We start from the raw sequence: 17,270 nt of genomic DNA, 5'->3' as shown, positions 1-17,270 counted from the left end.
GATAAACTGAACACTTAAGTATAATATTGTACTCCTTAGAGTAATTATTAAATCTGTATAGCTGAATGTGCCATTATATAAACTAAAAGTTATATACTTTAAAACATGACAATATGAAAACAGAATAGTCAGCAAATACTAAATGATAAATATAAATTCAATCATATCAATAATTATAATAAATGTTAATTAACTAAATCCTTCAGTTAAAAGGTAGACATATGTTGAATCACTGTTACACCTGAAACTAATATAAATTGTGTGTCAACTATACCTCAATAAAAAAATTATTGTCAAAAGTTTTGTAAGATATTTTTGACATTTTCTTTAGTAAGTTAATAAAAATAAATAACAGGTATAAAATAGATAAAACATAAGACCCAATTATGTGTTATCTAGAAGAAATTCATTTTAAATATTAAGATATAAATAAACTAAAAATATTAGAATGGAAAATGTATACATACAATGCAAACCATAAGCACAGAAATGCTTGAATGGCTAGAGTAACATCAGATGAAATAAACTTGATGACAAAGAGTACTAAAAAGGAAGAACAATTTCATAAAATAAAAAAATCACTTCTTGGGGAGCATGGGTGGCTCAGTCGGTACAGCAGCCAACTCTTGCTTTCAGCTCAGGTCATGATCTTGGGGTCCTGGATCAAGCCCTGCATCAGGCTCTGTGTTCACGGGGAGTCTGCTTCAAGATCCTCTCTCTCCCTCTGCCCCCACCCCTCCCTAAAATAAATAAATAAATCTTAAAAAGAAAAGAATCACTTCTTTCAGCAAGACTTAAGTATCATAAATATATGTACACCTAATTAGAGACCATGATCATTTAAAAAAGGCAAAAATTGAAAGAACCAATGGGAGAAATAAATAAATGCACATAGTGGAGATTTTAACACTCCTCCCTCAGCAGTTAAAAGCATGAAGAGTCAAAGAAATAGAAAAACATAGAGTATTTGAGCAACGCTATCAACTGTCTATAAACAAAAAGGCAGAATATTCTTATAAAGTGCACATGGCATACTCACCAAGATAAACATGCTGAACAAAAAGAAAAACAAAAAACAACAACAAAAAAAGAAAAAAGACTTGGAAAATGTGAAAGGTTTGATGTTATACAGAAGTAGTCAGTTAATAATAAGGAATCTGGTAGAATTTCAAAAGTTTGGAAATTATTCTTCATACTTTGAAATAATGCATGGGTAAAAAATAATAACAGTCTCCAAGGAGTAATTTACCCATAGTTACGTCCACTGTTTGGAGGAAAGTAGTTCTGTTTTCTTGACAGCACAGAAGCGTACCTAACTACCAGAAGAGTACTTCCTCTAATTATCTTCTCCTTCAACTTTCTCTAATTCTAACCACTATTTATCTCTAACCCTAAAAAAAAAAAAATTAAGAAAATATTTCAAACTATATAAAAATAATGTTTTAGATTATTTTATAAAATCACCATTACACTGTTACCAGTAACAAAGACCATGTCAAGAAAAGCAAAACAAAACAAAATTTCAAACCAATATCCCTGGAGAGTAGAAATGAATAATCTTTAACAAAATTTAACTATTAGAATAAAACAACATGAGTAAGTGGGGTTTATCTCAGGAATGCAAGGTTGATTTAACAGGCAAAAATCACATTATGTAATAGTCTACTAACAGAAAAAGAGACAAATCACATCATCTTTTCTAAAGGCACAGAAAAGGATTTGAAAAATTTGAAAAATTCCACACATTCATGATGAAAACTCACATAAAAACTAGTGGAATGGAATTCCCTTCATCTAATAAAAGCCATACACAAAAAACTATAATATTTCAACGTTCTCCTACTAAGACTATGCATAAACAAGAATGTCTGCCCACTTCTACACACCATTATACCATCATCATTAGCCTTTCAGATAAAGTGGAAGAAAGGAAGGAAAGAGGAGGCTATAAAAATTGAAAAGTTAAAACTTTCTATTTGTATCTGACATGACTTCTTTTGAATGAAATTTACTGGATTCTACAAAACAACAGAATAAATTTTACGATGTCAAGGTACAAGATTCACATATAAAACTCAGGTGTATTCTTATATGAAATAAAAAATTAGGTAAATGAAATAAAAGAACAGTTTAATCCACACCAGTGTCAAACAACATGAAATACTTTTTTTTTTTTAATGCACACTCTGCAAACCTCAGAATGCTGAGATACATTAAAGACCTAAACAAGTGAAGAGATACAATACCCATAGTTTGAAATACTGTAAGATTTCAATTTTACAAAATGATCAACACTTTCAGGTAAACTCCATACAAATCCAGGAGGCATTCTGATTTAAACTGACAAGTTGATGTTCCAGCTTTTATGAAAATATAACTGCCAAAGCAAATCTGAGAAAGTAAAGTGAAAGTACTTACTCTAATTTCAAGGTTTATATAAAGCAGTAAAAAATTAAAAATGTAGATCAATGAAATTGATGAGAGTCTAGAATAGAGCCACACATACATGTTCAATTGTTTTTTGACAAAGTTACCACATAATTCAAAGTGTGAAGAAAGGCTTTCGAAACAGAGTACTATGGAGAAAAAGGAACCGTCAATACTTAGCTTATGCTGTGTCTTTTTTCTAATTTAATCATAACCCTAAATATGAAAGTTGAAACTAAAATATCCTAGAAGAAAATATCAGAAAAGTCTTTCTGATACATGGATTTCTTACATAAGACACAGTAAATCATAAAGTGAAGAAAAATACACAATTTGAGCCTTTTGAAAATGAAAAAAAATGGTTTTACAATGTTACCATTAACAGAGAGAAAAGGTAAACCTTATAACCAGAAAAAGTACTGCAACTCAATAAAATCAACAAACCACTACTGGTTGAAAGTAAGGCCATACTTCCACTCTGGAAAAGTTTAGCAGTTTCTTATAAAGTTAGCAAGCACCTAAAACCTAGAAATCCCACTCCAAGATATTTAGCAAAGAGAAATGAAAATATACCCTACTCAAATAACTATACATGAATATTCATAATACCTTTAATCATGATGGCCAAATTTGCAAATAATAAAAACGTCCATCAAGAGGTTAATAAAATATACTGTATATATATGACAGGACACTAGTCAATAGTAAAACGGAATCGATGGTTGATACATGAAAGCACCAGGATGGATCTCAAAGCATTAGGTTCAGTGAAAAAGAGTCAATCTTAAAAGATTACATACTCCATGATTCCATTTATGTAACATTACTGAAATGACAAAATTATAGAGAAAGAGAACAAAATAGTAGTTGCCAAGAGACAGGGATGGTGGGGGTTGGGGACAGGATGAGAATATAAAGGAGTAGCACAGAGGATTTCTTTATGGTGATTGAATAATTCTATATCTCGATTTTGTTGGTGGTTACACAAATCTATATACTGGGTGGACCCACACAGAACTACACACACACACTTACACAAAAGCATGTAAAGAAATGATGAAAACTGAATATGTAAATACGTCATGTCATATTTTTATGCCCTACTATAGTTATGCCAGGTATGAAAAATTGACCTGATTGGAGCAGCCACTACAGAGAAACCGCCTTACCTGCGTTTGTCTGACCTGGGCCAAAACCTTTGGTCTAGGCAAAATGGCAATTGTTTTAGACAACTACTTGAGAAGTCAGCAGGAGAACAGACATCCTGATCACAAGGCTGACGTTTGTGGACTTTCTGAAGATGGAGTCAGTGGTCAATCAGTGTATGACCCGGAGCAGCTTAGCCTGCTCATCCCCATGCTTTTCCCTTCAACTCATGTTTTTGCGCCTCTCCCTTTTCCTCATAAAAACACTTTGCTTTCACCCTACAAGCGGTCCACTATTTTCATTTCTACTAGAATCTATGCTTCCAGAATTGCAATTCTTTGATCCCAAATAAACTCCTTTGCCTCTCATTGCACCTCTGTTTTCAGGTTGACAAAGGCATCATCCTAGGGGAGAAGCTGGGTGAAGCACTCACGTGGCCTCTAGGTGATAAGGATGACTAGTGTGACACCGACAACATAGATGAACCTCAAAGTCATGTCAAAGGAAAGAAGCCAGTCACAAAAAATTGCATATGTTATGATTCCATTTATATAAAAATGCTAATTATAATAACAGAAAGCCAATCAATGGCTGCACAAGCCTGGGCCAGAGAGATACAGACTGAAAGCAACATGAGAAAACTCTTGGGGTGACCGAAATGTTTTGTATCTTGATTTTGTTACTGATTTCACAGGTTTCTGCAACAGTCAAAACTCACCAAATTATACATTTTGGATAGATGCAGTTTATTATATGTGAAGTGTTCCTTAATAAAATTGACAAGGTAAACTATAGGAGGAAGGAAGTTACCTTCGGGGTATTTCAATGATACTCATATCAGTAATGTGAAATTTCTTAAGGGTCATAGCTTGAAATTTTCTGTTCACCTCTGTGTACATATTAAAGATTTATAGTAAAATTTTAGAAGAATACAAGACATTTAGTCTTTGCAAGAATGTATTTCAAAGATTTGTGGAAAAACATGTCAAAGAGCACTTACCTCAGTTTTACATTCAACCAGCTTCATTTACAGTCTTGTAAAGTGGATGTTTTCTGTCTATGAATGTTATAGTGAGGTCAAAGAAAACTGTCAAGAAAAACTTTTTTTCATTGGCTAATATGGTCAGAATTTTTTTTTTAAATCATCACTATTTATATAAGCATTGTTGGAGGGAGGCATGGAGAAAGATAAACAGGTGAATAATCATTAATGAAAGCATATTTATGTGTTTGTGGCATGCTATTAATTTATCCTTTTTACTGTTTTTAAGCTCATTTTAATCTAACTTGTGGTTAATCTCATTGTAACTTTGTGGAACATTACATTTACAATGAGCTGATTTAACAGACTATACCTGGTGTTTTTCATAGACTGAATTCCCCAGAAGGAAACTGTAAGGCCAGAAACTTTAGGGAGATGGTTTATCAGGGAGGAAACAGTATTTCCAGGAAAGACCAGTATACAGTGGGAGAGTGGGACTGGAAAGGGAAGAAGGGCAAGTTAAGTTTGTGATATTAAGTTCCACTCAGCACATAACACAGTAGAGCACATGGCTCAAAGAAGTCCAAATCAGCAGTCCTATGCCAATCAGACATTAGTGCGGGAATGCCCCTGTGGCAATGTAAATTCCCAGGTACTTCCAACTGTTAGGATTACAGGGAAAGAGCTCTGTCTGGAAGAGGAAGGGGAGCCCTCCCACAAAGGTACTCAGTGCTGGTTGCCGGCAAGAACTGCAGGCTAGAGAGCAGCGGGCATCAAACTGATGAAGGGGTATGGCAAGGCACAGAAAAGCAACACCAGCCTCTGCTGCAGCCTTAGATACACTCACGCTTCACGCTGGATTCTTTATACTGATTCTTTGGAGTTGTTGCTAATCAGGATCCCAGAAAGGAACAGTACAAAAGGACAATCACTGTGATGAGCTGCAGTCTCTGCTGCTGAAGTTGCTGCCAAGGCTGTGATTGCCACAGAGTATTTAAATTCTGGTTAGGCAAGGTCACTGCCCTTCCAAAGGTGAAAGGACTGCCTCTACCACCCATCACTGTTTACCCCAACACTGGGCCTATGCTCCTGCAATCTATAGTGCTTTTCTGAGTAACCTGCATGGCCGACAACCCCAAACCCAGATCACCGTTCACCTGTCTGTTAGTTGTTTATTCACACTTGAATCATACTTGGAAGCACGAAGAGATGCTCAGTGGATTCCCTGGTTTCCAGACTTACATATACCAGCAAGACTTCCAACAGAAATCTGCTTTTACTGTCCATAAACAGTGTCACCTACAGTGCCACTCCCTATCCACATTAAGTACCTGATATCCTACCTTCTCCTATGATTAAGTATTTATTCCATTTCTTACCTACTTGCTTACTGTAATAAGTATCTAAAAATAGCCACGTGGCAGCAATACATCTATTTTCAATGGACGGAAGTCTTAATTTGTCCCCTGTTTTCCTGGATCTCTAGAAAAATCAAATTTTAAGTTGTGAGGACAGAAAATACATGTTTTCCAATTAACTCCCATGGCTTGAAGATGAGGGGAGACACTCTTATGTCCAACCTTGGATTTCCAAACAATTTTATTCCTTTTCTCAGAGATGCAGAATCACATAATGGCCATGGAATCCTGGTATGTCTTGTACCTTGAAGAACAGTATCCTAATCTCATGGATACTTCAGTATTGCCCTTAAGAGATCGTTCCAGTGTTCTATAAAAAGGTCAGCTCTAGTGATTCACCACGAAGTATGACCAATGAGTCCCATGACCATGCTTACTATTACACTCCTCACTGAAAAGCACATCCCTTGGACAACGCAGGGACAATGTTGTGTGGGATTCCATGGTGATAAATCAGGTATTCTTAGCCCCTGCATAGTGGTCCTATTGGAAGGCACTGCAGTGAGAAAAGCACGAATGCAAGTTGATCCTGTTCACAATGAACACAATGAATTACTATCCTTTAAAAATCTGAAGAGCTCTAATGTAATCGACTTAACAATTTCTGGTGGATTTCCTTAAAGCTCGTATTGAGATAGTGGGTTGGATACTGCAGCTCAAAATTTGGATTTTCAGTAATGGCAACAGTGTTGGTAAGGAGGAGACTATGTTGTGGGGCCCATCCATAGCCCTATGCCTACTCAATTTGGAGTCCATTGCTCAATCACTGAGAATAGAGGCTGACTGATCTCTCTCTGTGGTATTTCTGTCCCCTGGGTATTTAGTGGCTCATCCAGGTTATGCATTAACCTGAGAGTCAACATTGCTCACACTTTCGTCCCACTTCTACTCGTGTATCCACATGTCTTTTCTCCAGGCCTCCTAATCCCATTCTTCCAGTACTTCTCCTGTCAGACCCCGAAGCAACAAGCTAAGCTATTAGCCACTGTTTAAGAGTTCAGATATTTTTACCTCAAGTGCTTTATCTTTGTTCACACAGTGGCTAGACATGCCTCCAAAGCTCTGCTACTGGGAAGACTTCCACTTACCCTTGTCCTCCAGGGACCTCGACACTTGGTCTTGCTGTTTTCTGGTAGCAGCTATTTTCAGCTCACAAAAACATACTGAGCTAAGCTCTCTACAAACCAGGACTTATTTTTCTTCCACCTGTGGATCCTAAGGAACCTCTATTGGGACATAATGGTAAGCCGATGGAGCATCATTAACTAAGTCTAACAAACGTACTTAACTTGGAGCTGTGGCTACCTATTCACATAACTTTTTTGTCCTCTGGATCTGTATGCAGAGGGCAACATCTCTATTCCAGGTTTACATTTTTTTGCATTTACTTTGCAAATGATGTATAGTCATTGTTACAGACGGCATGACCTTGCTCTTGAATCCTGTATGTCTATACTGCAAATCCCTATTAAAGCTTTCAAAGTTTCCAAATGGCATGTTATCTACCACCAATCTCTCTAGCAGTACCACTACATGGATTAGGTTGCACAACTAGAGAAACTGTGACTGTATCCTCTCACAATAAACAGCCTTTGAAATTACCCTGTTAAGTATTCAGAGCAATATTCCCAAATAAACCAAAATCCAAGCTGGCCTACCATGTACAGAGTGGTAGTGATAGAAACTGTAGTACATAAAAACTATTCTTTCAACTTGGAAAATACCTCTTGTCAAGCTCCTTACCACTGTAATCCTAAATGTTTCTACACTATAGAAGACCCCTAAATCTTCACAGAGTTAATTTTCCATTGTTTTAGACTAACTGTATCTCACAAAAGCATCTGCAGTAATTACCACTTTCTGTTCTTCAGGTCCAATAAACATAATGTCAACAATATACTTCTATGGATTGTCCAGATTTTAGGGCCCTCTGCAAAGAGCCTACGAGTAAGCATAGCCATGGAGAAAAGACTTTCCATGTGACATACTGTCCATTCTAAGTGAATATTTTTTGTCCTTATGCATTTTAAAGTGAATGCATATGCCAGATGTATACAATGTATGATGTGCCAGAACAGAGNACCCAGATCACCGTTCACCTGTCTGTTAGTTGTTTATTCACACTTGAATCATACTTGGAAGCACGAAGAGATGCTCAGTGGATTCCCTGGTTTCCAGACTTACATATACCAGCAAGACTTCCAACAGAAATCTGCTTTTACTGTCCATAAACAGTGTCACCTACAGTGCCACTCCCTATCCACATTAAGTACCTGATATCCTACCTTCTCCTATGATTAAGTATTTATTCCATTTCTTACCTACTTGCTTACTGTAATAAGTATCTAAAAATAGCCACGTGGCAGCAATACATCTATTTTCAATGGATGGAAGTCTTAATTTGTCCCCTGTTTTCCTGGATCTCTAGAAAAATCAAATTTTAAGTTGTGAGGACAGAAAATACATGTTTTCCAATTAACTCCCATGGCTTGAAGATGAGGGGAGACACTCTTATGTCCAACCTTGGATTTCCAAACAATTTTATTCCTTTTCTCAGAGATGCAGAATCACATAATGGCCATGGAATCCTGGTATGTCTTGTACCTTGAAGAACAGTATCCTAATCTCATGGATACTTCAGTATTGCCCTTAAGAGATCGTTCCAGTGTTCTATAAAAAGGTCAGCTCTAGTGATTCACCACGAAGTATGACCAATGAGTCCCATGACCATGCTTACTATTACACTCCTCACTGAAAAGCACATCCCTTGGACAACGCAGGGACAATGTTGTGTGGGATTCCATGGTGATAAATCAGGTATTCTTAGCCCCTGCATAGTGGTCCTATTGGAAGGCACTGCAGTGAGAAAAGCACGAATGCAAGTTGATCCTGTTCACAATGAACACAATGAATTACTATCCTTTAAAAATCTGAAGAACTCTAATGTAATCGGCTTAACAATTTCTGGTGGATTTCCTTAAAGCTCGTATTGAGATAGTGGGTTGGATACTGCAGCTCAAAATTTGGATTTTCAGTAATGGCAACAGTGTTGGTAAGGAGGAGACTATGTTGTGGGGCCCATCCATAGCCCTATGCCTACTCAATTTGGAGTCCATTGCTCAATCACTGAGAATAGAGGCTGACTGATCTCTATCTGTGGTATTTCTGTCCCCTGGGTATTTAGTGGCTCATCCAGGTTATGCATTAACCTGAGAGTAAACATTGCTCACACTTTCGTCCCACTTCTACTGGTGCATCCACATTTCTTTTCTCCAGGCCTCCTAATCCCATTCTTCCAGTACTTCTCCTGTCAGACCCCGAAGCAACAAGCTAAGCTATTAGCCACTGTTTAAGAGTTCAGATATTTTTACCTCAAGTGCTTTATCTTTGTTCACACAGTGGCTAGACATGCCTCCAAAGCTCTGCTACTGGGAAGACTTCCACTTACCCTTGTCCTCCAGGGACCTCCACACTTGGTCTTGCTGTTTTCTGGTAGCAGCTATTTTCAGCTCACAAAAACATACTGAGCTAAGCTCTCTACAAACCAGGACTTATTTTTCTTCCACCTGTGGATCCTAAGGAACCTCTATTGGGACATAATGGTAAGCCGATGGAGCATCATTAACTAAGTCTAACAAACGTACTTAACTTGGAGCTGTGGCTACCTATTCACATAACTTTTTTGTCCTCTGGATCTGTATGCAGAGGGCAACATCTCTATTCCAGGTTTACATTTTTTTGCATTTACTTTGCAAATGATGTATAGTCATTGTTACAGACGGCATGACCTTGCTCTTGAATCCTGTATGTCTATACTGCAAATCCCTATTAAAGCTTTCAAAGTTTCCAAATGGCATGTTATCTACCACCAATCTCTCTAGAAGTACCACTACATGGATTAGGTTGCACAACTAGAGAAACTGTGACTGTATCCTCTCACAATAAACAGCCTTTGAAATTACCCTGTTAAGTATTCAGAGCAATATTCCCAAATAAACCAAAATCCAAGCTGGCCTACCATGTACAGAGTGGTAGTGATAGAAACTGTAGTACATAAAAACTATTCTTTCAACTTGGAAAATACCTCTTGTCAAGCTCCTTACCACTGTAATCCTAAATGTTTCTACACTATAGAAGACCCCTAAATCTTCACAGAGTTAATTTTCCATTGTTTAGACTAACTGTATCTCACAAAAGCATCTGCAGTAATTACCACTTTCTGTTCTTCAGGTCCAATAAACATAATGTCAACAATATACTTCTATGGATTGTCCAGATTTTAGGGCCCTCTGCAAAGAGCCTACGAGTAAGCATAGCCATGGAGAAAAGACTTTCCATGTGACATACTGTCCATTCTAAGTGAATATTTTTTGTCCTTATGCATTTTAAAGTGAATGCATATGCCAGATGTATACAATGTATGATGTGCCAGAACAGAGNAAGTGAATGCATATGCCAGATGTATACAATGTATGATGTGCCAGAACAGAGGTTGTATTGATCTCTTCTAGTAAAGATATCTCATCAAGCACAGGAAATGGATAAACACTTAAGTTTGTAATAGTGTACCTTCACCTACCATGAATTGCCTTCTCCTCCCCACCCCACCCCGGGCCCCCTCAGGGAACTAAACTGTGAAATAAATAGGGACAGGACAGGGCCAACAAACTCGTTATCCTTTACAGCTTTGAGAGAGACCATAATCTCTACTATTTACTCATTGTATGGCATTGCTTTTAATTTACAATCTTGGGAAGGGGGGGTATTTCAAGAAGCCTTACTCTAGTGTTCAAGAAACAAATGCTGAAATACCAGATTATGTGGCAGTGCACAGAAAATGCTCCAGGAGAAGACTGGGGTCCTAGGAGGGTGGGGAATTGAAACTTAGTAGCTAAGGAGCTCAAGCAAATGTTCAACAGCAAGCAAAATTCCACAGAAGGTTACCATGATTCAAAACTGCACTGGAATTTTGGTGACACTACAGACCCTACATAAATTTGCACTAATCAGGAGTAGGTAGCTAGAATATTATATCCCATCTATTAATCATTGTTTAAGGTGTTCCCCATCCCACCAAGAGGACATGAATTTCCCAGCACTTAAGCCTCTCAGTACCCAGTGGTACAATGTGATCTGAGAAACTAGGACAGGTCCCTGATAAGGAGATGCATATGCTGGTGGCTGAGAATGACAGCACACCCAAGGACCAAGTACATGAAAAAGTACATGAAAAGGTACATCAGAATTAATCTTGGGTGGAACACTGATACCTGCTACCGTGATATTTAAAGTTCCTTGGAAATTTCTGATTTTTTTCAAATTCTTAGCAGTCTCAATAGAATAGAACAATAATTTTGGTGTCTCCAACTCATTCATGATTATTTTTAGTGCTGTGAGATAAAAATTATTTGTATAAGGCTGGCACAGGAAATAGCCTATGTACTTGCAATGTCATATAACCTGAAAAAATCTGACATTTTCAATTTGCCTTTAATGTTGTCCTTATGCTAATGCACAACTGTGCAGTTTAAGCAACCTGGATAAATCATTCAAAATATTTTCCCTCAAAACTGATATTAATTGGTACATAAAAGTTTCCTTTTCAATAAGTCCTATATTTGTATATATAATTAATGTAATAGTAATGTTTCTGGTGAATTATACAAGATTTTATTGCATAGGGATAATTTTTACAATTAAAAAATCTACTAAAAGAAATGTTTTAATTAACTATATAGTATTTTAAGTATTGTAGTATAAGTATATATAGCATATATTACAATAATTTACAATATATACTATAGTATATACATATATACTACACTATATAGTATACATTATATACTAATATATAGTATTTTAAACATTATCATGTTAAGTATATATAGTATATAGTATATGTTGTAATAATTTTTAAAGATTTTATTTATTTTAGTGGGGGGTAGGGACAGAGAAGGGGAGAGAGAATCTAAAGTAGACTCCCTGATGAGCCCAGAGCTAGACATGCGGCTCGATCTCATAACTCTGAGATCATGACCTGAGCTGAAGTCAAGAGTGGGATGCTTAACTGACTGAGCCACCAGGGTGCCCCATATTATAATAATTATTATTTTATTATTTATCAATAAACTGGAAAACCAAAAAAAAAATATAATTTAGCCTGTATCNTTAAGTATATATAGTATATAGTATATGTTGTAATAATTTTTAAAGATTTTATTTATTTTAGGGGGGGTAGGGACAGAGAAGGGGAGAGAGAATCTAAAGTAGACTCCCTGATGAGCCCAGAGCTAGACATGCGGCTCGATCTCATAACTCTGAGATCATGACCTGAGCTGAAGTCAAGAGTGGGATGCTTAACTGACTGAGCCACCAGGGTGCCCCATATTATAATAATTATTATTTTATTATTTATCAATAAACTGGAAAACCAAAAAAAATTATAATTTAGCCTGTATTGTTGTATTGAAACACAGCTTCCATACAAGTGCAATAATGGCTATATTGGCTTCATTGCTGTGTGTTTGTCATTGGGGTAGGTGACAGGGCTAACTTTAATCTGAAGGCAGTTGGAGATGTAGAACTTTTTTTTTTTTTTTAGGTGTACTTCAAGTGGCTACTAAAAATAAAATTTAAAGTAATTAAAATACTAATATGAAGTTTCAAGTGTATACATATTTACTACAATATACTCTTCATTTTCATCAAGAAAAATTTTACTGTATAAAGGTTGTTACTACATAACAGTGTTTCTCTAGCTATTCAGCATCCACTAGAGAAAGCCCATCAATTCTCAATGAAAACATCTACTAGAACTGAACTTAAAGAGATTTTGGTATAAGCAAGTAAAATACTGTTATCAAAGGCAATAAAGAAAAGAAGAGGTATATAGGATAAAACCCAAAACTGGTAGAATTGTATTGGATTTATGTCATGAATAGATAATTGCACTTGAAGAGGCAATTTAAAATATAGTGACCTCACTCCCTGTCCTCTGTCAAGTTCAATTCCCCTCCCCCAAGATGACATGAACTATTCGTACATTCTGTCTACACAAGCAAAGTAAAATGGACAGCTGAACATTTATCCACTGACTTTAATCAAAGTAGATAGATTCTTTATAAATTCTTCATTTTTAAGAAGAAACAATTTCTTTTTCATTAATTATCTGGATAGCTGTTTCCATTTTTCTCTAAAGTATGACCCTCCAAATGTTTTCTTAGGCACTAATTTGTTCATCAGTAATCTGAAATTCTACTCTATTCTATGAAAAAGAACGGATAATTTTGTGTATTACAATTCTATCAAAACCCAATTCTTTGCCAGTGTATTTAAATGTTTTCAGTCCCTTAAATTTCACCAATGTGCTAAAATAAGAATTGTACCATTTGAAATATCTAGTTCCCTTTTCTTATCACATGATTTGTGTACTGAGGATAATGTTAACTTCCAGAAGCACAAGTTTTAAACAGCGTAGCTGTCTTGGCATATGTTTGTGTATCTGGGGCTTAATAAACAACTTTGAGATTCACATTTTAATACGATTTCACAATATGTCTGTTCACAATACAATTTGACTTTGACATGTAATATACTATTTAATAAAATCTTTAATGACAGACATCTGCCAATAGAAAAGAGAAACATCTATACAACACTGATAGGCTTCTATAATTTCCAAACAAAATTTCGAAGATGAAAATACAAGCTCTCTACTCACACTGATTTAATTTTTTTTCCAAATGCGTGTCACAAAGCCTGATAGGCCACTGATATTATTTTTTTATGCTAACAATGTTATTATCCATTGAAAGATAAGTAGTGTCACATATAAAATCATACTTATATAGGGCATAAGCCTAAAGCAGGAAACAGGAAGTTGGTCAAAGAAAAGGAAGGAGTAAAGGATATGCAGAAATCTTGATCAAAAGTCAAGTTAAAGAGTCAGATCATTGACAGAAGCCCCACTATGACTAATATATTAAAAATACAGTTTCTCTGACAACTTGTTTAGAAAATAACACAGTGTTTTGAGTAATCTATATGAATAGTTCCACAAGCATGAAAAAGAAGATTCAGAAAAGTAACTGAACATTTTCACCTTTACTAAAATTTCTAATTATACTCCACAATGAACTAAGTTACTTACATTTTAAAAGTGCTTAAGTATTTACATTCTCCAAATTCCTATCAGCTCCTGATATTACCAAATGATCACATTTCTCCCCATTAGATGGTATGATATAGCATATTATTTTATTATGAAATAAATCAAATATAGCACACATGTAAAGTTTATGTGAGGTTTGCAAGTAAGATGAAAATATGCCTACTCTTAGATTAAGAAATAGAACCATACCAAAACCTTGTAATCACTGTGTGTACATAATAATGGAGCATTTCAGACTTTTCATTTCCCCTAAGAAGTACCTTTCATCCTGAATTTTTGCTTGTTTGTACACCTTTTCTTTCCTACTTAGAGATACAAATATTTCTTTATATAAAAGGAAATATACTAGTGAATTTTAGTCCAATGTATCTCTGTATTCAACATTTAGAATTTTAGATTTGTGATATTTACCAATTCAGATTTCATCTGTGGCTTAATCCTTTCCATGATGGAACAGTAGTATGATGTCTTAAAATTGAATAATACATCTATGCATTCTCCTGCTGGTAGACAGTTGCTATTAAGATTTTTTGTTACTTATAAACAGTAGTTTTTCATGGATTTGGAGAAAAATGAAACTATTATTAATGATTAGGGACCAAATATTTGAGAACCAAATCATTTTATAGGTCATATACAGATAAATCAAAATATACTCAGACAAAAGATAAAAGGTAAGCTTGCAACATGAAGCCATGAGAAATACTGTAGATCTTTCTCACCAAACAAGGGAGAGTTGTCTACCATTACAAAAAGGTACCATTAAGAAGTAAAGAAGGTTGCACAAGTAATATTTTATGCACAGGAAAAAAGAAAAATAGAACTGGAGAAGAATGATCAGGCAATGGAAAAGTCTCATTGGAGCTTTCTTAAGTATCCAGGTCCATTAACAACGTCATGGTTTCTCTTCAAAATCTGTGCCTATGAGACAAGGAAAAGCAGAGAGAAAAGATTTCAAAGCTTCTGAATGGCAATCCAAATATATAAAAAAGTAGACTGCTATTGTCATCAATGGCTAGAGTATGTTCAAAATATTCTTTGACTTGATATCATCACTACATACTGAAAAAAATATAGGAGGAGGAACTAAACATGAGTTCGTATAAATGACACTGGACCATTATGAATCTGACACAGAGGTGATTTCTTGGTTTTGGGAGGCATTTACTCTCATACTGGAAGAAGTTTATCTCTGTTATGTTGTAATAAATGTAAAACCACAGGCAAATACATAACAATAGTTTCCTGTAGGTAAAATGTACCCAAGAGTGAGAAATTTTCAATTTATATTGAACTTACATTGAGTTGTTTAATTTGCAAATGTGAATTTATCTGCTCAAAATACTAGGGGTAATCTGATAATTTTATGTTAACTATAAATGCTATATTCTGAGAAATAAATAAACCTAAAGGAGAGGTCAATCTTTCCCATAATGAAACTGGTTCCATTCACTCTATGATTTTGCCCTTCAAATTTATGCATGTTTATCAGTACAGTTTGATCAGAGAAACAAAAGGTACTGAGTGGAAATATTTATTTCTCCATACTTCCTCATTATACATTATCACTATATTATATAATATTATATTGCATACATTATACTATATACAATATATGTATGACAGGACTTAACTTTAGATTATTACTAGAGATTATTACAGAGTCTCTGTTCTACATGTAAAACTATTTTCTTTGCATCTGGGGAGTTACAGCCGAAGATCCACAAGCAGACAGGCAGAAGAGGAGGAAGGATGGATGTGAAGTAGGGAAAACAAGGACAAACTAGACTCTACAAAACCATGCTATACCCAGAAAGGGCAGACTGAAACCCATACCAGTATTTCATCACCCTTATCATCCAATGACGTTGGTGTCCTGCAGGGGAGGCTTGTACCTCTCATCACAGAGTGAAGAATGCACATGGTCCAGCAATCACAGAAGCTAAATGCATCTCTGGAGGGACCTCCATGAACCACAGCTCTGCTGTGGCCCCTCACCGAAAGACCCAGCCAACCGATTAAGAGAATCCATGTGTGGGGCACCTGGGTAGCTCAGTCGTTAAGTGTCTGCCTTTGGCTCAGGGCGTGATGCCAGCGTTCTGGGATCAAGCCCCACATCAGGCTCCTCTGCTGGTAGCCTGCTTCTTCCTCTCCCACTCCTCCTACTTGTGGTCCCTCTCTCGCTGGCTGTCTCTATCTCTGTCAAATAAATAAATAAAATCTTAAAAAAAAAAAGAGAGAACCCATGTGTGAACTAAAACAGTGTATGCTACACTTGCCGTGATCATCTGACTATAAAAATAATGCGGCTCTTGGTTTACTTCTGCCTTCTAAACCTTAGTTTCTTTTGAAAGTCCCAGGGTGACTGGGAACTCTTCAGGAAAGGAATTATGGGGACCATAACTCTAGCTTAGCTGGACTGACACAATAAAAATCCCCTAGAATGTTAGACCAAGTAAATAATGGTAAGTTAGTATTTTAAGACACACTGTATGTCTCTGGAATTGTCCTAAGGGCATACAGTGTATGAAGAAACTTTTATTCAAGAAAATTGACTATATCTCTGTACAAAAAAGAAGAGCCTCTTGTACCTGGGCCATTAACCAATCCCTCCCCACCCAACACCATCCCATCCCAAGGACAGTGACAGAAAATCCAATCTGGGTAAATGTGGCCAAATCAACAGGGCTCCTTCTCCCCTCTGCTCCTAGTCAAGGAATATAGTACCTCCCCACGAGAAGCAGGCTGCCAGAATTTCTCAAACCTCCAGCTCCAAATTGCAGAGACTAAATTCCTGGCAGCTGTTGATAGATTAGAGGCTTCCTTCCCCGCACCCAACCCATGCTGAAAGAGTGGAAGCCTGACCGCAGGCATCGCAGACTGAGAATATCAGGACCCAAATGTTTCTGAAGTAGACGCTCCGTGTTGAGAAAGGCTAGCCGAGAAAACCAGAGGCCATTTTCTCCAATCCAGTGCCCTGCTCATAAAAAAGAGACAGTCACTGTCCCCATTCCTGGCTCCAAAGCAAGGGCTCTGAGATTGTGTCCAGGAAGAGAGGCACTCCATTAAAACAGAAAATTCTAAAGTTCTCCCCAAGCAACTATTTGAAATAGTGTCAGCAAGTACA

The sequence above is a fragment of the Ailuropoda melanoleuca genome, chromosome 7, assembly GCF_002007445.2.
Source record: "Ailuropoda melanoleuca isolate Jingjing chromosome 7, ASM200744v2, whole genome shotgun sequence".
Taxonomy (NCBI): Eukaryota; Metazoa; Chordata; class Mammalia; order Carnivora; family Ursidae; genus Ailuropoda; species Ailuropoda melanoleuca.
The sequence above is the reverse complement of the archived record's forward strand: the minus strand, read 5'-3'. Positions refer to the sequence as shown.